General features: G+C 49.5%; 1 long non-coding RNA gene across 3 annotated transcripts; it reads right to left on the bottom strand.

The window, feature by feature from the left end:
* Nucleotides 1-6,495: 6,495 nt before the first annotated feature.
* LOC123622484 lies at nucleotides 6,496-23,439 on the bottom strand. 3 transcript variants are annotated; one of them, XR_006729507.1, is made up of 3 exons: nucleotides 23,366-23,439; nucleotides 19,505-19,763; nucleotides 6,496-6,782 (listed from the first exon to the last, which is right to left on the bottom strand). It is a non-coding gene; the product is annotated as an uncharacterized LOC123622484 (long non-coding RNA). The 3 variants fall into 3 exon arrangements; XR_006729509.1 differs by having other exon boundaries at nucleotides 19,505-19,704; nucleotides 23,366-23,437; XR_006729508.1 differs by lacking the exon at nucleotides 6,496-6,782 and adding an exon at nucleotides 17,945-18,024.
* Between the last annotated feature and the right edge of the window lie 1,464 nt (nucleotides 23,440-24,903).

Below are 24,903 nucleotides of genomic sequence, written 5' to 3'. Positions count from 1 at the left end.
TAACCCTAACCCCCTAACCGTAACCATAACCTCCACGTGACCTGCACGTGACCTTCACATCCTCCAAGTGACCTCCAGGTGACCTTCAAGTGACCTTCAAATGACCTCCACGTGACCTTCATGTGACCACTTCCCAACCGTTGAACCTAACCCAACTCTAAACTTAGCGGTAAACCTAGCCCTAATCCAAACCCTAACCCTAACCCTAAACCTAACCCTAACGCCAAACCCTAAAACCTAACCCTAACCTATCCCAAACTTAACCTCAATCCCCATCACACACAATGACATCGGATCGCAGGCGCGGCTCTCTTTTGACTTCTTCGTTTTCTCATCCCCACCCATCGCTGGCCTGTCTTTAACGCCCCTCCAGCGCCGCCCTCTGACCGAGGGAGCAGGGCTGGGTCCTTGCTGGCCACGCGGTGCTGTTCACAGCACGTTTCCTCCTACCATAGTCTCCTGTGTACGCACTGGCTTTAAATTCCAAAATGTGACCAGAGAGACAAAGCGATGTCTTCTCTATTATAAATAGCTGTATTTAAGCAGAATGTGTGCCCCTTGTGAAAAACCACTGGATAAAACTGGAAACAGGCATTGATGTCATGAAAACCAGGGAGCTGAGGTGTCAATGACTGAGGTTTGGGAAACCGTCAGCTGGAAGTTGATCTCTTAGGGAATGACCACGGGCCAGCTCTGCTCTAAGCATCTCTACAAATAAATAATTGACTCTCCCTGATGACTCTATAATGATCCCTGTTTAACCAATGGGAACACTAAGGCACAGAGAGGCTGTGTTACTTGCCTAAAGACACACAGTGTGGAGGTGACAGAGCCAGAAGGGTCGGGAGACAGTGAGTCTCTGAGTGAGGGTCACTGATTTGAAGGCCTCACGGTGGGCCCGGGCGGTTTCTGCCACAGCTTTCTGGGAGTGTGTTTGGTCTGTCCTGAGGCTACGTGTGAGTTAGTCTCCCCCAGGCTGGCCCTTGCTCCCCAGCGGCTTGGTTCGTTTCTTTGTCACTGTGCTGAGTGTCCCTCTCCCCCACCTGAATCAGTTCCATGAGAGCTGGGACTGTGTCTCAGGTGTTCGCTGCCCACACCCTCGTTCATTACGGAACAAACAGTTGGCCACGCAGTAGTCTAGTTGTCTGCCTCTACCTCTGAAATGTGCTTTTTGTTACTCATTCAAGACATGCCAGGATAGTATCAGCATGCTTAATAACGGCGGGTGGAGCTGGACATTACTCACCTAGAGCCTGTGCCCGTGGTCTGTTCCAGCTTTGGGGTGTCCTGGTAGGCCAGGTCCCGAGAGGCCAGGAGGAAAGCCCCAGTCCCTCTGCATGCCTGGCAGGTTTGCCGTTAGTGTTTTCGTTCATCAGAAAGCTTTGCAGAGACAAAAGATTTAAGGCCCGGCTGCCCATCGAGGTTGCCCGGCTGGCAGGTCTCCATGGAGACTGTGGAAGCACATCTGTTCCCTCTCACCTCCCAGGGAGGGGTCTGCTCTGACCCACAAAGCCTAGGCCTGGCGCCTTCCCCAGTGAGCACCGCCCCCGCTGGGTCCCCTCTGTCCACAGGGAGGACGGGGAGGAGGGAGCATCTGTTCACTCCAGGAGGTGGGCAGCTTGGGAGCTGGGGCAGAGACAGGGCTGGGCGCAGAGTGGACCCAGGGGAAACAAACACCTGCGGTGCCAAATGTGATGTGGCACGTGGGGCTCCTGGGGGTCGGGGGTGGAGGGGCCAGGCACGGAAGGGGCAGGAGACCACCACGAACAGCTGCCGGCCTGCTCCCGGGAGGCAGAGCAGCCCCTTCTGCTGGGTTAGACTCAGGGTCTCAGTGCTGTGGCCTAGGGCCTCCCAGCTGTCTGCAGCTCCCGGGCTCCGTCCCGCCTCCAGTCCTCTCTGTCTCTCCCTCCGTCTCCCCTGAGCTCTCTCTCCTGCGTTTGCTGTCTCTTTCAGTCTGCCTCCCCCTGTACATTTCTCTGTCTCTCTCTTTCTCTCTGCATGTGCCTTGTTTCTCTTTCTCGATATCACATATAACCACAAACAGGGGTGAGTGTCTCGCGAGCTATAGGAGAAGCTGTTAGAACATGTCAAGGCTGTGCACACAGTGCCGGGCCCCGTGCACTGCCCCACGGCTGGCCTTGCCCCTGGTCTGGGCCCCGTGAGCCCCTCGCTCCTGGCCACTCAGTGCACCGCCTCCGGTGTCCCTCTCTGCACAGCCGGATGATCTCCCCGGGCTCCGTCTCCTCCCTCTCTCCACTTGGCCTTGGGCAGGTCTCTACCCCTCGGAGCCTCATTGGGGAACGGGATGGGAGGAAGATTTCCTTCCCACGGCACGTCTTTCGTTCTCCTTGTTTCTTCCCTGTGTCTCACACACGTCACCGTGGTTTCAGCAGAGGACTCCAGGACTCTAGCCATCGACGCCCTGGAAACACACGGGAGGGTCGCCTGCCTTCCGAACACCATGTTCTCACCCACCCCGGGCCGGCTGATGTCCTCGTCCCTGCTCGGCTGGGTTACACTGATGGCCCTTGGCCTTACCGCGTGTGTCCAGGCTGTTTGTGAACACATTGAATCCCCTTAACAATTCTGTGAAGGAAGCGCTGGACCATTCCCATGTTACAGATGTGGAAAGTGACGGGTCATAGCTTCTAAGTCGTCCAGTTTTGTGCCATGTCCGGGTTATATATTGCTGCATAACAAACTGCCCCACAACTTAGTGGCATAAAAGGACACCGTTTATTCTGCTCACGCATCTGCAGCTTGGGTAGGCCTTAGTGGGGCCAGCTTCTTCCTGCTCCACCCGCATTACTGGCATGGTTCCGGAATCATCTGAAGGCTCTCCTGCTCACAGAGACGCTGGGGCCAGGAGCCGAGGTTCCTCCGTCACCTGCCCTGCTCCCTGTGGTCTCGTCACAGCACCTCCAGCACAGCTTCAGCGAGGCCGACACTGGCTCAGGGCTGCCAAGTCCAAAAGGAGAGAGACAGACAGAGAAGGAGGCAGGAGCTGAACCGCCTTTGAGGACAAAGCCTTGGAAACTGCAGCTGCCACTTCCACCACATCCTGTCACCGAGGATGACTTGTTCATAGGCAACAGCAGGGAACAAATCTTCTTCTAGGGGAAGGCGAGTCAAGGAATTTGCAGACATATTTTAAAGCCACCACATACAGTAGGAGGATGGGGGTGTTGAGCAGGCAGACCCTGGGACACACGCCGCTGGCCGCTCTGCCCTGCGTTCCTCAGCGTCTTCTCTTTTGTGGAAAGAGCTGCACGGGCCTAAGCACGTAACAGGTGTTCAAGAAACGCTTGGCGATTACATTGCATGGACTGTAAAGCCCCACAAGCCCGCAGAGCAGGCCCGTCCTTGCTGTCACTCCCAGAGCGTGGTGAGCGAGTGGGGCAGGCAGGAAACGTCCAGGGGCCACTGGTTGGAACAGCTAATGAGATCAGCATCTGCCTCTGACAGGGCCCCGATGAAGGAAGAGCCGCTTTCCCGTTGCAGTGTTTCCATGGTAACCAGCGAGGCCCTGGCTTCAGCAGGTGTCCTCATTATCGCTGCGAGCTCCGGGACACCAAGCACCACCCTCCCCCCGAGGGCTCCCGCCTAGGAATGACACTCGCCAGCTCGCGGGAAGGGAAGGGAGTTACCGTCCCGACATAAGTGACCGGATCTGGAGGGGTGGGAAGGCTCAGGGACAGAATGGGACAGCCTCCAGTTCCTGCTGTAATGGCACGGGGTTGAATAAAAGGCAGAGCATGTCCTGGCAGAGCGTCTGGTCCTGAGACAGTGGACACACCGCGTTCTCTCATTGGTTCACTCAGTCTCTCGGCAGGGGTCCACAGAGCATGAGCGCTGGGCCAGGTCTGCTAGGAGCTGGGCTGTGGAGGACAGAAGGGGCCTGTCCCCAGGAGGGGAGACAGATGACACTCAGAGGGCATCCGGAGTGAGTCAGTGACCCAGACGGGCAAGGACTGCCGGGAATGTAAAGCAGGGAGGGGTGACGGGTGGGAGGGGCGGCCTGGCCTCGTCTAGAAGGAGGCGAGTGAGCAAAGGGCGGGGCCGCCAGCCAGTTCAGCCGCAGTGCGACCTATGACACAGGTGGAGGCCAGAGACGCCACTAGGCATCCCGTGAGGCACAGGACGGCCCTCGCAACGGAGACCGTCAATAGCGCTGACGTTGCGAACCCTGTGACGGAGCCTCCGGTTCTCCAGGGCAGGGGACTTGAAGCAGGACCTGCGGCCTCAGTGAAAAAGTCGCTTTTGTTCTTTGGAGCCATCGAAACATTTTGTTGGTCATGCAGCGTAAGCTAGCCCATCCTGACCGATGCAGCTGCCTGGAGCCACTTGCAACCCACTCCCAGCCCCAGCAGGACGGAACGTCATGATTCTCGGGTGATGTCTGCCATGTGGCAGGGGGGAAGTGGCCCAGATGTCTTCGTCTTAGCTGCTGCTGGTCTAAGTGCTCCCACTCAGAAAGGTGCTTCCCAAAGTCACAGGGCTCACCGCGTGCTGGTGCTTGGCACGGAGCTTGACACGTAGTGATGTCCCCTGAATATATGCCGGTAGGTGACTCGCCAGCAGGGTCAGAAAGCAGCCTCCGATTGATTACCATTCTATGCCACTGGGTCACATCCCCAGAGATTGTCGCGCTTCCTAAATATCCTAAACGCTGAGATTAGGAATGGACTGTGCCACAGATTCTGCTTTTCTCTTATCAACAATTGCTGGTGGAAAATGGATTCTCATGTTCTCGCCTAAGAGGCTTTAATGTAAGGTCTAAAGTGTCACTTTTCTCCAGAGTGATTTTCTTCATCTGGAAATTCAAGATGAGACTCTCTGCTGTCATTCAGGCAGCAGTGATGACAGGGGAAGGATCTGGGGGAAGGGAAGGGCATGCTTCCGGCTGTTTCTGGAATCACTTGAGGCAGGTGAAGGCATGTTACAGTGTTAGACCAGCCTGGGCCCGACCCGAGTGAGCACAGGGCTCCTCTGCACAGTCAGGAGAGACCAATCCAATCAAGGGCGGGTCCGGGCTCTGCGGGTCTGGAACAGGCCTGGAGGGAAGGGAGCTACGTGGCCCGAGGAGCCCAGGCCAGCATGTGTCTGGCTGGGCAGAGGGAGGGGCAATGTCCCTGTGCTGTCACCTTCAGGGGACACTGTGGGCTAGACCAGTGCTCAGGAGGTGGTGTCTTATAAGGAAGCATGTGTCCAGACTCCTTTGGTTGCAAGTGACAGAAATCCAACTCAAACAGACTAAAGTGAAAGAGGAGCATATGCGCTTCCATACATGAAAGCTTCAGTGTTTACAGCATCAGGTACAGCTGGATCCAGGGTTTCAGTGACTCGGATTCCGGACTCTGGAAACACAGATGCAATTCTCTCTGTCTCTCAGCTCTGCTTTCCTCCAGGTGGGCTTGATTCTCAGCTGGCAGCGACGGAAGACACGATGAGAAGCAACCTCAGGCCACTGTCCTGCCCTCAAGGCGACTGTTACAGCAAAAGAGGCCTCTTTCCCAGTTTTGCCAGCATTGGCTCTGATTGGACACAGACAGGTCACGTGACCAAGCCTCAGTCCCCATCCTGCCCAGTGACTGAGGCTGGGGCGTTAGCACCAGAGGTTGGGGGAATAGATGCTGGACAGTCAGCAAGACCCAATACTCGTGACACAGGCTGAGGACCACATTGCAAAACTGTCTACTCCTGGTACAAGTGCCCTGGGGGCAGCCCTGTCCTTGCCAACAAAACGTGATTTGAATGCATTTCTCACTCCAAATGCGTCAGGACAGCGCAGGGCTCGTTCAGAAGAAGGATAAGCACGTGCACACCGCTGGATTTTAATGGTTTAAAGACGATGTCACCTCCGTCTGTTTAAGGATTACTATTCCTCAAAGAATTCAGCTCCGTATGATAAGCGTTAATACCTTATTTCTTGGGGGATTCTGCAGTCTGGAGTTGGAATTGATTGTGAGCAGAATAAAATAATTTGCTTTTTATCAGCAGCCTCCACAGAAACTTGTTTGTGGCCAGCCTGGGCCTCGGAGGAAAATGCATTTAGCTTTACTCCCCTAATCCCGCTGTAAGGTCCCTAAATCACCACCCATCACTCAGCACCACTCAGCCAGAAATGACCGTCGCTCCGTAATCATAAAAACAGAATTATGGTTGCTGTCACCTCCCGCTGATGGCTCCTTTAGGGACAGATGAGAGCAGGACTTAAGAGTCAGCGATCGTGGAAGTGTGGAGGCCCGTGGTTCTGCCAGAGCAGCTGTACCCACGGAAGGACTATGAGCCCCTGAATCAGCGCTGGACCCGTCCCTGCGTTCTTGACTCCCAAAGGCAGAATTAACAGCCCTCTCCTGTACCCTGGAGGTAGCAGCCAACGGCTGATTTACAGAGTACTTATGTGTTTCATTTGGCTTTTAAAAAATAAATAAATCACCAAATCTGATCATTGGGAATTTCTACATAGAAAGCTAGATTTTACTCCTTGAAAAATAGGGAAAGTTGAACACCCCGCATTTGGCTTCTTCTAAGGAGAAACACTCCAGGCTCTTGTCCAGTTCACCCTAGCATGCCACTCCTGGATGCCTCCTCACCGTTTGTGTCACCTGCCTGGCCTGGTGCCACCTGTGTCTGAGAGCCCAGCCCTCCACGCAGCTGGTGGGTTGGAGCCTGGACGCTGCGGACACGGCTTGCTGGCTTCAACTGCCGGCTTTGACACGTTCCGGCTGAATGACTTGAGACAAATGACTTATTTTTTGCATGTGTTTTGTTTTTCCCACCTGCAAAATGAATATAGTATTAGCATGAGTTGGTGTGAATCGCAAATGAGTGCATGCACGTGCAAGACGGTTAGAACATCTCCTGGCATGCGGGAGAGCCGTCCTGCGTGCGTGAGCTGTCACCACAATGCTTCTGCCTTCACTGGGCCTTTGTGCCGTTCTCCTCCCCATCTCGGGTTGTGCAGGGCACTGGACTGTGGCCTCCAAGAAGATACGCCCGAGTCCTAACTCCCGTACCTGTGAAGGGACTTTATTTGGAAGACAGGTCTTTGCAGTGTAATTCAGTGAAGAATCTCAGATGAGGTCATCCTGGATTAACCAGGTGGGCCCTAGAGCCACTGACAAGTGTCCTCATAGGAGATAGGAGAGGAGAGGACACATGGACACAGAAAGGAAGACTGTGTGGCCATGGAGGCAGGAACTGGAATGCTGCAGCCACAAGCCAAGGACTGCCTGGGGCCGCCAGAGCTGGAAGAGGCATTGAGAAGTGTCCCCTGGAGCCTTCAGAGGGAGTGTGGCCCTGCCAACACCTTGATTTCAGACTTCTGGCCTTCAGACCGTGAGAGAATAAATTTCTGTTGTTGCAAGTGCCCGTTTGTGGTGACTCGGCAGATTCTGCAGCCAACACCGTTTCTCTCCAGCCTGGGCCCAGCCCAGTGCGGGTGTTTTAGTCCCTGGATATGTCAGGGTGACTCTGGAACACTTCTCAGTTGGGAAAAACGTATTTATGCCCCACAGCACATCTGTGCAGGCCAGAGGGGGCCTCTCTAAGGCAAACAGGGCTGGGACGTGGGGCTGCAGAGCTGAGGGTCCCCCTACCCCCACAGGAGGGAGAGAAAGTGGCTCAGGTATCTGGGAAGGGATAAAAGAGGCTCCCCCCTTGGCCTAGTTCACCCCTAGGATTCCACCTGTGTCTGCATGTGGCAGGACCAGCTCCCCACCCTGCAGGACCAGTGCGAATGGAAATGCAGGGCCCCTTGTTCAAACACTTCTAAAGAATTTTAAGATGGTGACAATGGAATGTTACGCCAAGTGGGGGCTCTTTGAGCATTCGTGACTGCACAGGTCACATGTCCATGAAGCCCACCCTGGGGACTCAGCAGGGATCAGGCCACCATGGTCCCCCACTGTGTCCTTCCCCACCATGTCCCTCCCTCACCATGTCCCTGTCCCACCCTGTCCCTCCCCTCAGAGCTTACATTTTGGTGTGAGCGGCAAGAACCACATGAGCAAACCTGTCACGTAGATGTGGGGTCCTCATGCTCACAGGCAAACCTGGCTCCTTAGATCTACTTTCCTCCCATAGGAAGGGGAAACAGAAAGCTTGAAAGAACAGAGAGGTTAAGTAACCTCCTAAAGTTGCACAGCTCGTGTGTGCTGAAACCAGCCTGTGAGTCCCTACCCATCTTTACCTACTTCCCCTCAAGCAAGCAGTTACCAAAGTGCTTATATGTTTCACTTCACATGTGTTACCTCCTTTAATCCTGCCACGTAGTCAGTCCTTGTATTATCTGCATGTTACAGATCAGGAAACTGAGGCACAAAGAGCTTAAGTAACTTGACCAAGGCCACACGGCCAGCAAATGACAGAGCCTGGATTTGAACCCGGGAGACCACTCCAGTTCTGTGCAGAAGGGACAGCGTCTTGTTAGGTTGTATTTTGATAATTGGTCCTAAAGCTTTGAGTAAATGTGTCCATTTTCCTGCAACTTCATGGAATTTGGTGTCGTTTAGCATAAATGTGAGCAGGAAACTACATATTTTTTGCCCAAAGGAAAAAATATATTACAAGAATTTGCCCCGAGAGGAGTTTTCAGGAAGGAGGAGGTTTTCGGGAAGGAGTCGCTGTGTGATGAGGCAGAAGATCGTGGGTTGGGGACTCGCTGCTTCTCTTGTCTGTTTCAGGCACCGATGTGTCCATCTTGGGCTCCAAGCACAGCGCCCGGCACATGCTGGTTGTTGAATGAATCTCTCTCTTCCCGACACATCTCTTGCTCTATCTCCATCCCTGTCTCTCTGCCTCTGACTCTAGGCCCTGCGACTTCTTGGGGCTTGTTCCACGGAACACGCTTAAGACACCTGTGCCCAGGGATGCTGAGCTGTCCAGGCGCGAACTTGACCCGGGTGGGGCGGATGGCTCTGAGCCCCCAACCCAGCCCTATCACACCAAGACGACGAGACGGATGGACCCGGGGCCCAGAGCAATCAGTGCTTGGAATGGGGGCCTGATTACCTGTCTGCGGAACATTGATTTATAGGTAATTCTTCCTCTCCTCCAAGAGTCTGGATTGCAGCTAATTTACCGACAGTCTTAAATCATCCCCCCACACGCGGCGATGAAACTCGAGGCACCGTCTATCATGTGCCTCCTGGAACCACCGACTTGATTAAAACGAGGGCTGTGAGGAGGATACCCGCTCCGTGCCAGGGTGCGGGCTCACGCCGAAGCCGGCAGTGTCGTTCATCCAGGGATGGCGGCAGCCCACACACGGCTCGGTAATTTCATGTTTGGCTGCTGACGGGTTTTCATTTATAGATAATATAAACAGGTTGACAGGTCCCTAATTAACTGATTTGTGGTCCTTTGGGAACAAATGGTTATTAATATTCATAAACATTTGTAACACTTAGGCAGATGTCTGGCCCTGACATGATCGTAATACGTCCTCAGCGGCGAGCACGCATGACTTCTGATCCGTCTCTTGCCAGAGGACCCCGGAGGGTGTTGTCAGCCACCCATGGGCCCTGCCAGGAGATGGTCCATCCTTTGATCACGGCGTTCGTGCGTGATTTGCCTGTTACCACTTGCTGAACTTCCCACAATCCTTTCTTCTCCCTGGGTGTCCTTGGCCCCACTTTCTCCTATCTCACCCCCAAATCTCCTTTGACACAAGCTGAGAACGCCCTCTCCTGGGAAGTCTTCCTGGATTGCTCTCTCCCTACAGCCGCGCCGTCCTTCCACATCGGAGTTACCTGGCGCAGTGTCATTGTTTACGCGAGGATTGACTGTCTAATGTTTTTAGGGCATTTGATACAAGAACTGCCTCATGAACTTTCCCAGAAATCAGGGATCAATCAACTTCTTCCTTCTGCAGTGGGGTCCCATCTTCTGCAAGTCAGTTGTGCCGTGAAAATTAAATTAACAACCCAAACCGTAATAGCTCGCACCCACTGGGCTCTTGCTCATACACCAGGCACTACCCTCAGCCTCTTACCTGCTTCTGTCCATTGACTGCCTCACCCCAGCCCTGGGGGCCCACACATTCCCCTCAGTTTCCCGATGAGGAAACTGAGGCCCAGAGAGGCCCCGTAACTCACCCAAGACCATAGGGCAGTGAGTGGTACAGTCAAAATTACTCCTAAAAAACCCCTCAGAATGCTCATAAGATCCAGTATATATGGCTCAATGCAGTGACTTTAAAATGACTTTAAAATCGTCTTTACTTCTGCACACAGCATGAAATGTATTTTTCATTGTGACCTGGTACACACACACACACACACACACACACACACACACACAGAGGCACATGTGGGCAGACATACACCCACGACAGAATTGACAAGCCTCTTAAAGCAATATTTGTCTTACGATGTGTGAAGCCCTGTTATTTTCTTTCCTGTCCTGTTATCTTCTCCTCCATTCCATTCTATCAAGAAGAATTCTGACCCACTAATTTTATTTCTTAACCTACTAACAGCTCACAACCCTCTGATGGGTTGTGATAGAGTTTGAAAATCACTAGTGTGAAGCACACACAAACATATAGAGAAGATGTTGTGCATTTTCCTAAACCTTTGTAAATAGTATACAAACACCTGTCTGGGGCTTAGTTGGTGCCAAGCACTGTTGTTAGAATTTTTCAACTATTAACTGTTCTTCCGTGTATCCCTATGGAATACTAAGTTGAGCCATATGAAATTGCTTATAGTCAACAATTTCCTGTGGGGAATAACAATTTCATATGGCTGAAGCTAATACATATCCTCATGATAATTCTGTTTAACACATAAAAAAACAAAGAATCAGAGAGGTTAAGCAACCTGCCCAATGTTGCACAGCTGTCACATGAGTTTCTTGCAACTTGCTCCCAGATAGCCTGGCCCGTATCCTCCTAACCAGTGGTTAGCCAAGGCTCTTTGGCCAATGACTTCTCAAGGACACCGAAGAAACTTGCAGTGGCCATTTGAACGAGCAGTGATTTCCCTGCTTGTTTTATGCTGAATCATTTTCACATTATTTCCACAGGTTTTCTGAGCTTTCATGGACATTTAGACATCGTGGCATCCAGCACCTGGGAATCCCCTGTGGAGCCCAAAGGCCGTCTGAATCCTGCCCTGTGTCAAGTCCGTTTCTGCATCTCAGCTCCCTGCTCGAGTGCAGTTGAATTTGTTGGTGAGTTAAACGCGGTATGGTGTGGTCACCCACTGTATCCTCCTAGGGCTCAGACCTGGGATGCATTTACTAAACATCAATTTAAAAACATAGTGGAGACCCACTGAAAGGTCGAGCAACAGTCTGGGCTGGAAGTCTTTTTTCCCTGTCTAATAGGTTTACTGGAAGTGTTGAGCTGGAAGAGGTGTTAGAGTCCTGACAGCCTGAATGCCCGCCCAGCACAGACATCTGTACCACAACATCCCCAGTGTTTGATGATTTGCCCTTGTCATAAAACCTTCTAGTTACACGGTGTGCCTTTGGATCCAAGGCATCATCCATCTGCTTCCGGAAATTTCAATGACCTTCCGTGGGCTATGATGTGCTTGCTCACAGTTCACCCCCCTTCCTGGGACTTTCATTTCCACTTAACGACGATGGGCCTGTGGGTTCCAACCAACCAGTCGCCACCTCGCCCTGCTGTGGACACCACGAAGTCAGCTGCATCTTCCTCTTTGGAAAACAATGGGGCAGCGCCCGATACTGGCTCAGCTTCTAAAGTTGCTAAACAAAGCAAACGTCAGACTCAGGAAGGACTGAGTGTATTCAAATCCTGGGTTCATCCTCAACACGGGTAATTGAGCACATTTGGAGTGGCCCTTGGCAACTGAGACAATGACAGAGCAGCAGATCCATCTGCCACCTCCCCCTCCCACTGGCAGGTGCCCGGGCAGGGGCACGGCCCTGGTGGGGTGATTTGCATGCATTTAAATATTCAATGCTTAATCATTAGCATACATTTACTATGCCATTTGTTATAAAACCAAAGATAATCTTTCCGTGTTTTATTTTCCATCAAGTCCATTCAGTTGCATTTGTGTCTGATGAAACGCCACTGTGATCCTAACAATAAAAATATCTGCTTTTGAGAGCGCTGGGATAGATCCTCAAGAGCACTAGATGGGAGCGAGCCCTGCCTGCCGGAGCTGTCGCTTTCATTTACAGACTTGGACTTTGGGGAAGTCGTCTAGTATTTCTGAACCATAGGTCACCTTTTTTCTAGGTTAGTGGTTCTTACCTGGGGGTGGTTTTACCCCTAGGGACATTCAGCAATGTCTGGAGAGACATATTTTTGGCTGTCACAACTTGGAAGGGGAGGGCGCTACTGGCACTTCGTGGGCGGAGGCCACGGATGCTGCTAAACATCCTACAGTGCACAGGACAGGCTCGAGTCAAAAAGTCACCCAGCCCAAAATGTCAACAGTGCTGAGGTGGAGAGACTCGGGTCTAGAAACACGAAAGGTATGAAAAACGCTGTAATGAATATCCATGTCTCTCTCCCCCAGGTGTCAGGAGAGAGTTGAAGCCCTCTGTGTACACGCTATCCTGCCTTCCCCAAAGAGGTGGCCACCATTCTAAATTGTGTGGCTATCCTTCCTGTCGGTCCTCACATGTGCATGCACGCCACCAACGACAAGGGAATGATAACAGCAGATCAGCCTCACTTACGGGGCTGGCATACGGGAACATCTGTCTGTGACAGAAAGCCCAAGAAAATGTTTTAAATATCCCATAAAATAATTTACAGTTTGGGAAGATTACTATGAGATTTCATTTGCTTTTCCTATTGCATTCAGAGTAGAAATCATTCTACTCTTCAACAGATGCAGAAATGAAGTCCAGAGAGGTTAAGTGACTTTTCCTTGGCCACACAGCAAGTTTGACCCAAGTCAAACAAAATCCAGCCTTCAGAGGCAACTTCGGTTTCACCACGTGAATTGAGCTTGGAGACATTTGCAAAGGATTGAAACCACAAGGGTTAACAGAAGTTGATCTGGGCCTCTCGGCAGGGTCAGCTGCTGTGCTCTCTCCTGCTTGTGTGAGAAGCATTTTGCCCCGGACTTATTCACCTCCCCCTAAGTGGCCATTTCATTTCATGACATTAAGGCATTAAGGTGGCCTTCTCTCCAGAGGGAGAAAAGATTGAAGCCTGCTCCAAAGGCATTTGCCCTTTCAGGCCAGCCCCCTCCCGAGAGCCGGAGCCGGCGGGGACAGCAATTTGGCTGTTTCTCCGGTTCCTTTTTGTTCCTCCTGAAAAAAGGTTAAAAAGAAAGCAATTTCTGAGAAAATGACCTAGGTGATTAGGTGAAATCACTTCTCTCTTGCTTTATGCTCCAGCTGAGAAGCAGCAGCCAGGCTGAATATTAGGAGTGGAGAAGGGGAGGTAGGTGGCGGAGGGGACAGGATCGGAGTTGCGGCCCATCCCCCCAGGATGTAGGGTCAAGGTCAGCAGGCAGCTACTCCATAGATGATCCCAATCTTTTTTTTCCATTTGTTTAAGCAAAAGGATGTGCATACAGATTAAATTATCAAATTCTATAAGATTGATTACAAAAAAGGCATTTTCTCACCTCTTTGCCTCACTTTTTTTTTTTTGCACTCAAGGGCAGCTCCTTTCAACTCTCTTAGCTGATGTTGGGAGTAGCGTGCTTGTAAAAAGTCTCACTGTCTCTGAAGTCTAAGCAGATGACCAAGGAGACATAATGAGATGTTGCTAAGGGAAGGGGCCAGACTCAGCCACAGGCACACCAGCAGCCACTTTGCACCCATGAGGCACAGGCCTGTAATGACGTTGAGTGGAAGGAGCGCAGGCACCCATCCTTCTCTGGCAAGATGGAACCTGCCTAGCAGCCCTGGATGTTGAGTGCTGGGTTTCTCTTTTTGTGAGACATTGCTTTAGCCATTGTTGTTCAGATTTCTGTCCTTGGCAGCCAAACAACAAAGAATTGGAACAACGACAAAGTCAACTGCAAAACTCTGATGTCTATGACTGCAGGCCTTTATTCTATCCACTAGGCAAACTTGCCACTAGCACACTGTTTAAAAAAAATTTCCTCTTTATTTTTCATACCATACAACCTGCTGTCCAGGAGAGACTGGCCTCACAGCGGCTAGAGAATGGTATGATTTGAGGAGTGCTGCACAAGGTGTTAGGTCTGGAGCCTGGAGGGAGACACATGAAGCCTCAGGTGTAGCAAAATGCTATTTATTTTGAACATCTGGGTGCTGATGGGTGGAGGCTGAAAAAAGCGTCCACCCCGGGGGAGGGGAAGCCTTGGGTTTTATAGAGGGTTTTTCCGGGGGAGTGAGTAACACCTGCAGAGATAGGGGAGGGGGTGGCTTTGTCCTTATCAGGGGGGATAGGAAATGCCATCGCTGCAGCTGTGGTCAAAGTTAGATTTATGACTTTGGACCCTCCAGATTCCTGTGGCTTTTGTTTCACAGGCTTTACGATATTTCGGGTTCCCACCTGGAACACACCTAACACAAGGGTCTCTCAGTCCCTCAGAATTCCCCGTGACAAGGTTACATGGCTGAAAACTCACCCTCACGGTGCATCCCTTTGGATCAGGGAGACCCTCTTTCATTTCGAATAGTGTCACTTTACATTGTGATATAACCACGCTGGAAGGGATGTAGACAGGGTGGGGTGGTGGAGGGGGTGTGGGGAGGAGTTTGGTGGGCAGGGATTTGGGGGAGACACTGAGATCAGTCTGAATGTTTAAAGTTAGCTGGGATGGGGGTTGAGGGTGGGGTGGGGACTGCCCTGCAAGCAGAAGGAACAGTAAGTGCCAAGGCCGGGATAAACTTAACACCTGAGGTGCGTGTGGTGGGTCACTGGCAGGCAGGGACGGCAGGACAGGAGCTGGGGAGGAGGTGGGGAGCCGGGCAGTGGCCGCTCCATGATCACCCCAGCTGGGAGTTCGCTTTTCCTTCCCAGGGCTCTGGCAAGGCCCTGCAGGATTTTAAGCAGAGAGTAGGGACCTGAGCTGTGAACCTCCAGAAAGTTCTCACTGACTCCTGTTGGGCCTCTGCATTTTCTCCCCTCTACCTGGAGCACTTTTCCCAGTCCCCCTTCACCTGGGTGACAGGGCTTGGTGTCATTTCTTCCAGAAAGTTCTGTCTAACCCATTCCCCACCTTGCAGAGCCGGTACCTTTCCTGAGGCTCTCAGAGGCCCCAGTGTCCCCTCTGTTCAGACAATTGACTCCTTGGCCTCCCTCCTTTGACCCCATAGGACGGGCCACATTTGTCCACATTTGTCTCTAAAGCCCCAGCATCCAGCTCGACAGGCTCAGTCTCGCTGCACATTAGCACCACCTGGGGGCCCAATCGCATGCCCAGGCTGCACCCCACACTCTCTGGGGTCAGCATGTTTAAAGCTCCCTAGGAGATTCCAAGGTGCAGTTGAGCGGCCCAGTGGAGGTGCTCAAAAATAGTTTCCAAATGAAGGAATGGATGCTGGTCCTTGGAGCTTCAATAATGGCACAACTGTGGTGTATCTTAATCCAAAAGCTTAGGTTGGTTAGAAACATGGCTTCTTAGCTTTTCTGTAACTCAACCAAATTTCCATTTCAAGTCCCCATTAGCCTCCGCAGTGGAGAACTCAGTCTCAGTCAGTATCGAGCTCCCTCTTGCGCCAGGACCCCAGCTGGACCCAGAGGGCACATTCACATGCTGGGATTGTTCACCAAGGTGTGGGAGCTTAGAGCGTGCGGCAACACAGGCTCCTAGGACTAGCAACAGGGTGGGTAGGGCTCTTGCTCCCTAGGGTCCAAAGGCTCCAGGGAAGGGACACTTTTATTCAACATAGTACTGGAAGTCCCAGCCAAAGCAATTAGGCAAGGAAAAGAAATAAATCCAATTGGAAAGGAAGAAGTTAAATTTTCCCTGTTTGCAGATGACATGATCTTATATAGAGAAAGTCATAAGGACTCCACACACACACACACACACACACACACACACACACACACACACACTTAGAAGAAACAAATTCACTAAAGTTTCGAGATACAAAGTCAACATACAAAAATCAGTTGCATTTCTATGCACTAATAATAAACTATCCAAAATGGAAATTAGGAAATCAAACCCATTTACCATAGCATAAAAAAGAATAAAATACTTAAGAATAAACTTAACTAAGGAAGTAAAAGGTCTGTACACTGAAAACTACAACATATTGGTGAAAGAAATTAAAGAAGACACAAACAAATGGGAAGGTATCTCATGTTCATGGATTGGAAGACTTAATACTATTACAATGTCCCTACTATCCTAAGCAATGTATGGATTCAATGCAATGCCTATAAAAATTCCAATGATATATTTTTATAGAAATAGAAAAAATACTTCTAAAATTTATATGAAACCAACAAAAGACCCTGAATATCCAAAACAATCTTGAAAGAGAAGAACAAGCTGGACACGGTGGCGTGCACCTGTAATCCCAGCTATTCAGGAGGACTGCTTGAGCCCAGGAGTTGGAGACCAGCCTGGGCAACATAGTAAAACCCTGTCTCTAAATAAATAAATCAATATTTTACAAGAAAAAAAGAAAAACAAAACCAGAAGCATCACATTTCCTGACTGCAAAATATATTACAAAGCATAGTAATTAATAAAACAGTATGGTGCTGGCATAAAGACAAACGTATATTTGAATGAAACAAAATAAATACACAGTTATATGGTCAACTGATTTTCAGTGAGGGTGCCAAGAATACACAATAGGGAAACAATAGTCTCTTCAACAAATGATGTTGAGAAAACTGGATATTCACTTGCGAAAGAATGAAATTGGATCCTTATCTTACATTTACAAAAATCGTTTCAAAATGGATTAAAGACTTGAACACAAGACTTAAAACTGTAAAGCTCTTAGAAGGACGCGACACAAAAAGCATAGACAAAAAAAAAAAGCAAAAATGGACAAGTAGGGCTATATCAAACTACAAACCTCTGTGCAGCAAAGGAACAATCAGTAGAGTGAAAAGGCAACTTACAGAATGGGAGAAAATATTTGCAAACTATATATCTGACAAGGGGTCAATTTCTAAAATAATATCAGGAACTCCTATAATTTCATAGCAAAAAAAATCTAACAACTCAATTAAAAAATGGGCTAAGGTCGTGAATAGACAGGGCTCCATAATTAGCCTACGCAGCCTCACAAAAGGCGTGCATGCAGAGCGGGTGGCAGTGCCAAGTGACTTTCCTCGGAGGATCAGCTGTTCTTGATGCCCCAGCTGCTGGGGGCCCCTCCAGCCCACGCTGGGGCCGGGCCTTAGAATCCAGCTGGACATAACCAGCCAGTGCTCACCTGGGTCTGACTCTGCAGCCAGGAGGCAATGACTTTTATTGGGGGGAGGGGTGTCGAAGATTTATTTTATGTAAACTAGATGAGATTTTAACCAGGCCCCAAAAAGCTAAAACAGCTGTGCCAAGAGGGCACCGCTGGATTTTCTATCTTGGGTCAAATAAGCAGGGATGACGGTGGAGGAGGGAGTGTGGATCCAAATCTGCTTTTTATGGTGTGGGGGAGGGGCTCTGAATCTAGATTTAGAAGAGGAATAAATGGAAAATGAAATCCCTTTTTCTTAACAAATAAAATAATTTGGGCACAGTGATTTCTTAAAGCAGAAATTATTTCACTCTTCCTCTTTCTCCAAAGCCATAGATTTTTCTATTCCTTTGCTCATTAATCAACCAGAAATGTGACTTGGGGGAGGCGGAGTAATGGCATTTTTTTGCTCTGGAGTTCATTAGGAATTCTGGAAGGCTGGCATCGTAACTCACTCCTAAGTGCAGCTGGCTGCAGACTTCCGAGAACCCGAGGTTGGGGAACCCATTTCAAGCTGCAGGCAGCCTTCCTGCAGGGACACCCAGCTCAGGAAGCATGCCGGTCACACGCAGACTGCCAGGTTTCTGCTGGAGTCTGACGCCAACAGCTCCCCTGGTCCATGGGAAAGTTGGCTCAAAGATTGTATCACATATTGGGGGGCAGGCCTGGAAAACCCCATAGCTAGCGGGAGAGCAGAAAATGAATTAGACACATCCGAAACAGTAACAAAAGCCAATGGGAAAATAGGATTTTCATTGCCCAAAAGCAGATTTTCATAAGATACATACCTGCACATTGCTATTTTGCCAGTCGAGGTGTGGCATATAAAAATAATGTAAGAGAGTTTGTCATTGACAATCTTTTCTCTTAAAATATTTAGTCTTGCTCCCTTATTTTATGAACTTAACAATTTTAAGGAGACAAGATGGATTATTCAAGTCAATAAATGGATTATGTGCCCCAACCAGAGAGGCACCTTGTTTATCTTGAATTTCAGAAGTGAGATGGATGGGGGGAGGGTCTTGACACCACAGTCCCGAGGGCAATGCAGATCTGAGGCATCCTGTTGACAATCTCAGCCCGCTTTAAATGCCTTGAGGTTACACAATGCCTCTGGGCTACGGTGGTTCCAGCCACTGGCCAGTCCGCTGATCACTGCCCACCAGGAGCTTCACTGGGAGGCGTGAAACCCCCGGAAGTACAGCACATCCACCCGCTAGCCTTTGTTTCCTCCCTTAACTGTTATCATCTGCCTACGGGCAATAAATGCATTTTTAGTGCTTTTGTGAAACCTTCTTCTCATACAAATGCCTTTTGCCGAGATGTTCATCAGATGTGCAATATTGTCAGAAAGAGAGACAGCAGTGTGACCTTGCATCTCGTTTCTCTCATGCTCAGTCCAGTGTGGCAGTGACTCCCTTTGCCTCCTCCTTCCCATACATCTGGAATCCAGCTGCACTCCCGCCCCACTGCCATCACCTTGGGTCAAACCACCGTCTTTGTGGCTTGCTGGGATAGCCCCTCACTGGACTCCTCGCTGCTCTTGTCTATAGAAACTGAACTGCTCAAGGCTATGCTTTTTAATCTTTTTATCTTAAAATGAAAACAGGTACCAAAAAATGTATAGCTTAGTGAAATGTTATAAGCAAACATCCTTATAACCAGGACCAAGTCCACAAATAGCAAGACCCTTGCCAGGACCCCTCCGTGGCTGCATCCCAGTCACTGTTCCACCCTCCCTCTAAGAGTGACCACCATGCTGATTCTCATATTCAACCACCTTCCTACAGTCGTCATGGTCTAACCACCCCCTGGTGCCTCCCTAGATACTAGGGGGTAAATCTTGGTATGTCTTTTAAGTTAACAAATTTCTCTTCCACGCCAGTCTTTTATTTAGAATTCCTCTGCTGCAGTGTCTGGGCCCTGTGGCCTCCAGAATTTCTCACAATCTGGATTTCGGTAATTCCGAACCTAAGGTGCAGTCAACACGGTCCTCTCTCTGTCCTCTGTAGTTCTTGGAAAATGGCAGCGGGATCCAGTGACTTGTTCAGAATTAAGTGTGACACTGAAAAAAGTTCTGAATGATAAAGAAGCTACTGGGGAACTGAGGGAGGTAAAGTTAGAGACTTAGATCATGATGTTAAAGCCACCAAGAACTCACCTGCGCTCAAAGTCGGTTTATTTCGCTCGTTGCAGCAAAGATCACACCCACGGCCACGCAGGAGCGTCTCAGTGAGAGGGAAGGGTGGTGCTTCTCAGGGGATCTGGGCTTCTAGTGAGTGCTTCTAAGAAGGGATTGGGGATGCAGAGTCACGTAGAGGCAATCTGGCGATTGGGCATCTTGAATACTTTATCTCAGAGCTGTGAAGATTGAAGCAGGTCTAGAGTTGTCATTGGTAAAGAGGCTTCCGTCACTAATGCTAGAAAAAGGGCATGTTCAGTCAATTCTGTAGCTGCAGAGTGGCCTTGTCTTTGCCTAGTTCCCAACATGGTCATGTCTGAATACATTTATATTTTCCGAGCATTATTCGTGTTGATGTGGGAACATCGTGGCCCAGCAGCCAGGAGGGTTATGTTCCCCTGACAGCTGGATGCACACAGAACTGATTTTACTTTATCAGTGGTCATATTGCGGAAGGCCTTGACTTTCAGCGTGAGGAGGTTCGTATCCAATGTGGGAGATGAGAGAGCCACCAAAGATATTTGGGTGCTGGAGTGACCAAGTTAGAATTGTACTTGAGGGATCGGGTATCGATCAGTCTTTTGGGAGGGAAATGAAGGGACGCGGATGTCTGTGCAGAGGCCGTTACGGTCCTGGTGAGAGGAGGTGCAGGGTGAGGGAAGGTGCTAGCAACTGTTTTGCCAATAACACGTGTGGGCTGGAGGCACAGGGCATGGGACGTGGAGCCAAGACACGCACAGGTAACATGTGGGACAGAAAGAAAGGCACAGGTGACATGCAGGACAGTGACAGGAAAGGCACCACAGGGCAGCACGTGACTAATGGCCAGAGGCCCAGGCAGACAGTGAGAGGTCCTGATATTTGAACAAAGAGTATTAGCAGATCATCTTCTCAGAAAACCCAAGAGAATCAAGTAGAACTTTCAGAGCTTGTGATTGTGCCCAGAAGTCCAATGAGCTACAAAATCAGCGCATATTTGGGGAGGTAAATCAGTCAATGATAACATCTATGAAAAGAGGAAAACATGTAAGGAAAGCCTAGACATGTATGAAAGGAAAGGAAATGTAGGAGGAACTTGCTCTACCAAATCTGGTATTGATACTAGAATAGAGAAAAAAGAACAAGGGAACAAAATTCAGATACACAAATTTATGTACCCTACGTATTAAGAATAAGTTGTGAAACCTAAAACAGAAAAACATCCAATTTTAAATTGCAGTATACGGCACTTAGAGATTATTATAGCAAGTCTTTAGGATCCTTATGAATAAAACTATGAAAAGAAAGAATCAAATAATAAGAAGCATACATATTCCTTGATAGAGGGTTAATATTGGCTAGATATCTGTTTCCCTCCTCTCAATCTATAAAGTGTGAAGTTCCAGTAAATTATCATGAAGGAAATGGTCTAAAGTGAATTTGGAATATTAAGTCATAAAAAAATATTTTTTGAAAAAGAAAAGAAAGTATGGATTTAGCTCTACCAGGCATTCTCACACATAGAATTGTAATAACCGAAGTGTGGGGCTGATTGGAACAGAGCAAGAAAACTCCATAGAAAGTTCAGGAAAAGACCCACAGAGACATAAGACTTTACAATGTGATAAAGTTGCATTTTTATTATTTGGAGGAAGATGGGTTATTCAATAAATGATATTCAGACCATTCTGAAGGTGCCTAATGATCTAGATAAAAACATTAAATCTGATCCATATCTCATTATGTTCATCAAAATAAATTCCAGATGCACTGGTAAATTAAATGTAGAAAACATCAAAGTCCCAGAAGAAAATAAATGAATGTTTATATAATACTGGGGGATTTGTAAACAAACGCGAAAAACACAAAGGAAAATTTTGCTGAATATGAAACTAAAATGAAACACTTTTTCTTTCAATATGTCTCAAATTCACTCATTTTTCAATTCCACAAACTTACTCTAGGGCATAATTTCTTGCCTGAATTCATTCATTCATTCATTCATTGAGTGGCTACTACACGACACATACCGTTCCTGGTGCTGGGGATACAGTAGTTATTTAAAAAGGCAGAAATCCCGGCCCTCATGAAGCTTGCCTTCTAAGAGCAGGGCAAAGTACAAACAGGACAAATAAGTGTTAGATGGAATATGCCAGATTGTGTTTTATGAAGGGCAATAAGAGAAGGTATGTAGACGTGTTTCAGGAGGAATGATTTGCAATTTTAAACAGAGTGGTCAGGAAGGCTTCTATGAGAAGTTGACATTTGAGCAAAGCATTATAGAAGAGGAGGTGATTTACAAGGATAATTTAGGCAAAAGTATTCCAGGCAAGGGAACAACAAGAGCAAAGACTCCGCCGCAGTTGTGTGCCTGAAAGTGGCTGGGGATCCCCAAGGAAGCTGGTGCAGCCGGAGCTAAGCAAGTGCAGGAGGAAACGCCGGGTAGCCTGGGGTGGGGCCTGACCCTGCAGGGTCGAGTAAGCTACTGAAGGAGTGTGGGCTTACGGAGTCCGGCTGTAGAGAGCACGAAAGGCTGTAAGCTGCGGTCCCCAACCCCTGAGCCACGGCCTGGTACCGGTCTGCAGCCTGTTAGGAACCGGGCCAGGCATTAGTGCCTGAGCTCGGCCTCGCCCCCCTTCCCCATCTGTGGAAAAATTGTCCTCCATGAAACTTAGGAACCTGAGGAACCTGGCTGGTGGCACAGCAGGAGGTGAGGGGCGGGCAAGCCAGCAAAGCTTCGTCTGTGTTTACATCTGCTCCCCATCGCTCACATCACCGCCTGAGCCCCACCTCCCCCACCACCACCCCACCCCTGGTCCGTGGAAAAATTGTATTCCATGAAACTGGTCCCTGGTGCCAAAAAGGTTGGGGACCGCTGTTGTAGAGCATGGAGGTTGATCAAGTGAATGGATAGATGGGCAGATGGGGGTGCAGATGGATGGGTGGGTGGTGGATGGGTGGGTGGTGGATGGGTGGATGGATGGATAGATGGATGGGTGGGTGGGTGGATGGGTGGATGAGTGGATAAATGGATAAGTGTGGGTTCATGGATAGGTGGGTGGGTGGGTGGATGGGTGGGTGGGTTGATGAACAGTTGGGTGGTTGAAAGGAAAGAGTCAATAAACTAGAGGTAACCCAAGAGAAAAGCAAAGTATGCAGCTGAACATGTGGGTCTGAAACTCAGATATGGGAGAACACCTGGAGATGCATATTTGGGAGGTACAGAGGCAGCAGTGATCATCCTAGCCTCAGGCACAGACGACACCTAGAGAGGAAGCACAGAGAGGCAAGAGAGGAGGATGTAGGACCAGAGCTCAGGGGTCCATGTGCTGGCCCCTCTTCTAAGCTCTTTACATATTTTAAGTCTTTTCATTCTGAAAACAATACTGGGGTAAGTACTGTCACTACTACATTTTTATAGATGATAAAACTGACTGACATACAAAAAATTAAGGAACTTGCTGAAGGTCACACAGTTAGTAAGTGGCAGGGCCAGAACTTGAACTCAGGCATTTGTGCTCTTAATCACTGTGGTAAAGTGATGGGACTGGTGACAAAATAGGACACAGCCATACAATGGAGCACTGTGCAGCCATTGGAAATGATGCTGTAGGAATATGTGCATTGGCATGAAAAAAAAAAAATTGCACTGTGCTTAAGTGAAAATAAATCAGGTTATAAATAATTATGGACAGATTTCTTAGTGCATGCATAGAGAAAAGACAGAAGAATATATCTGAGCTTCCTAAAATGAATACATTACTTTTTAAACATTTTTTAAGTAGAAACTGTACCCAGATAAAGATTCCTATTCCAGTGTCTCCATCTGGACAATGATCTCACTGTGGTCATCTCACTCACCTGGTCTCAGGTTGCTTCCTTTGTAGCTGCAGACGGGTGATGACAGGTGTAAACTCCAGTCCTACCCATCGGACGGCAACTCTTAGTAAAGTCACCTCAGAGTCCTTCCTGCCTCCCTCCCCCTCCCTCCCCTCTCCCTCCCCCCTTCCTCCCTCCCTCCATCCTCCCTTCCTCTCTTCCTCCCTCCCTGCCTTCCAACCGACACTTACTGAACACCTGCCACGTGCCAGGCACCCAGCAAATAAGATCAGGAGGGTCCCTCCCTCCCAGAGCAGATGGAGGAAGTCAGATGGCAAATGTATAAGGCAATAAATGAACAATATAGTATCAGGATGTGGTCCATGCTATGAAAGAAATGGAGTGAGAAATGTCACAGAGGATGCACGGGTGTGATAAGTAGGGTTCCCAGGAAACGCTCTGAGATGCTAGTTAGCACGCAGGGGGTGATTGGAGAGGGCTCCTGGAATCAACACCCGTGCAAAGGAGGGACGCGGGCAGGGCCGGGTGCAGGGAGAAGAGGAGATGCGATGCAGTCTCCATGGCGGCCTCAGCCAGACCGTGGGGAGCTCTGAAGACGGGGCAAGGGGCTTTTCCACTCCCACCCCCTGCCAATCAGTCCCTGGATGTGGCAACCCAGGAAGGGCTGTGACTTTGGTGAGGCCCCTGTGTTCAGATGAGGCAATCTCTGCAGGGAGCTGACAGCTGAAGGCCTTCCGGGGGCAGCTCTTCTAGGAGCTGAAGAAGTAAGTCCTGAGCGTGCTCTGGGTGGTGCATTCCAGCATCCACCACGGAACAGAAGGTGACATTACATGGGGGAGTGTGTCAAAGAAGACATTTTTCAGGAAGTGATATATGAGCTGGGCTGATGATGAGGAACTTTCTACACAGAGATCAAGGGAAGGGTGTCCAGGCAGAGGAAAGAGCAAATACAAAGGCCCTGGGGTAGGAACAAGCTTGGCACATGCAAGGAGAGAAAGGTCAAAGGTCAGCATGGCCAGAACACAGCATCAGGGTGGAGCGGTGGGAGGTGAAGACGGAAGAGCAGTCAGGGCTGGTTGCATAGGGCCTGGTGGGCCACGGGGAGGTGTTTGGGTTTCCTTCTAGGCGCAATGGGAAGCCCCAGGAGAGGAAGTGGCCACTCAGGAATGTGACATGATCTGAAGTCACTTGCACTGCTGTGTGGACAATGGATTTTAGGAGGAAAGAAGTTGAAATAGGGAGGTCCACTGGGAGATGTTGCAGTCATTAAGAGATGACAGTGGTACAACCGGTGTCCTCCTGGGCACAAAGCCGTCAACACAAAGCATGTTGCATGGAGAACACGGGTCTGAATATCAGCATCAGAGATCTGGTCACCAGTCAAGGGCACTTTAAACCCCACGTGGACATCCTGCAACTGGTTGGCTGGGCACATCTGGGACAAGGTCGGGCATGTCTAACCTGGGCACGAAAATGTTGAGTGTGTGGACTTTTGGGCCTCCTCATATGTCAGGTCTTAGGCTACATTGGTAAGAAAATGAGGTTTCCTCATGACTCTC

This window comes from Lemur catta, chromosome 17 (genome assembly GCF_020740605.2).
Source record: "Lemur catta isolate mLemCat1 chromosome 17, mLemCat1.pri, whole genome shotgun sequence".
Classification (NCBI taxonomy): Eukaryota; Metazoa; Chordata; class Mammalia; order Primates; family Lemuridae; genus Lemur; species Lemur catta.
Note: the sequence above shows the minus strand (reverse complement) of the source record. Positions and strands in the feature narration are given on the sequence as shown.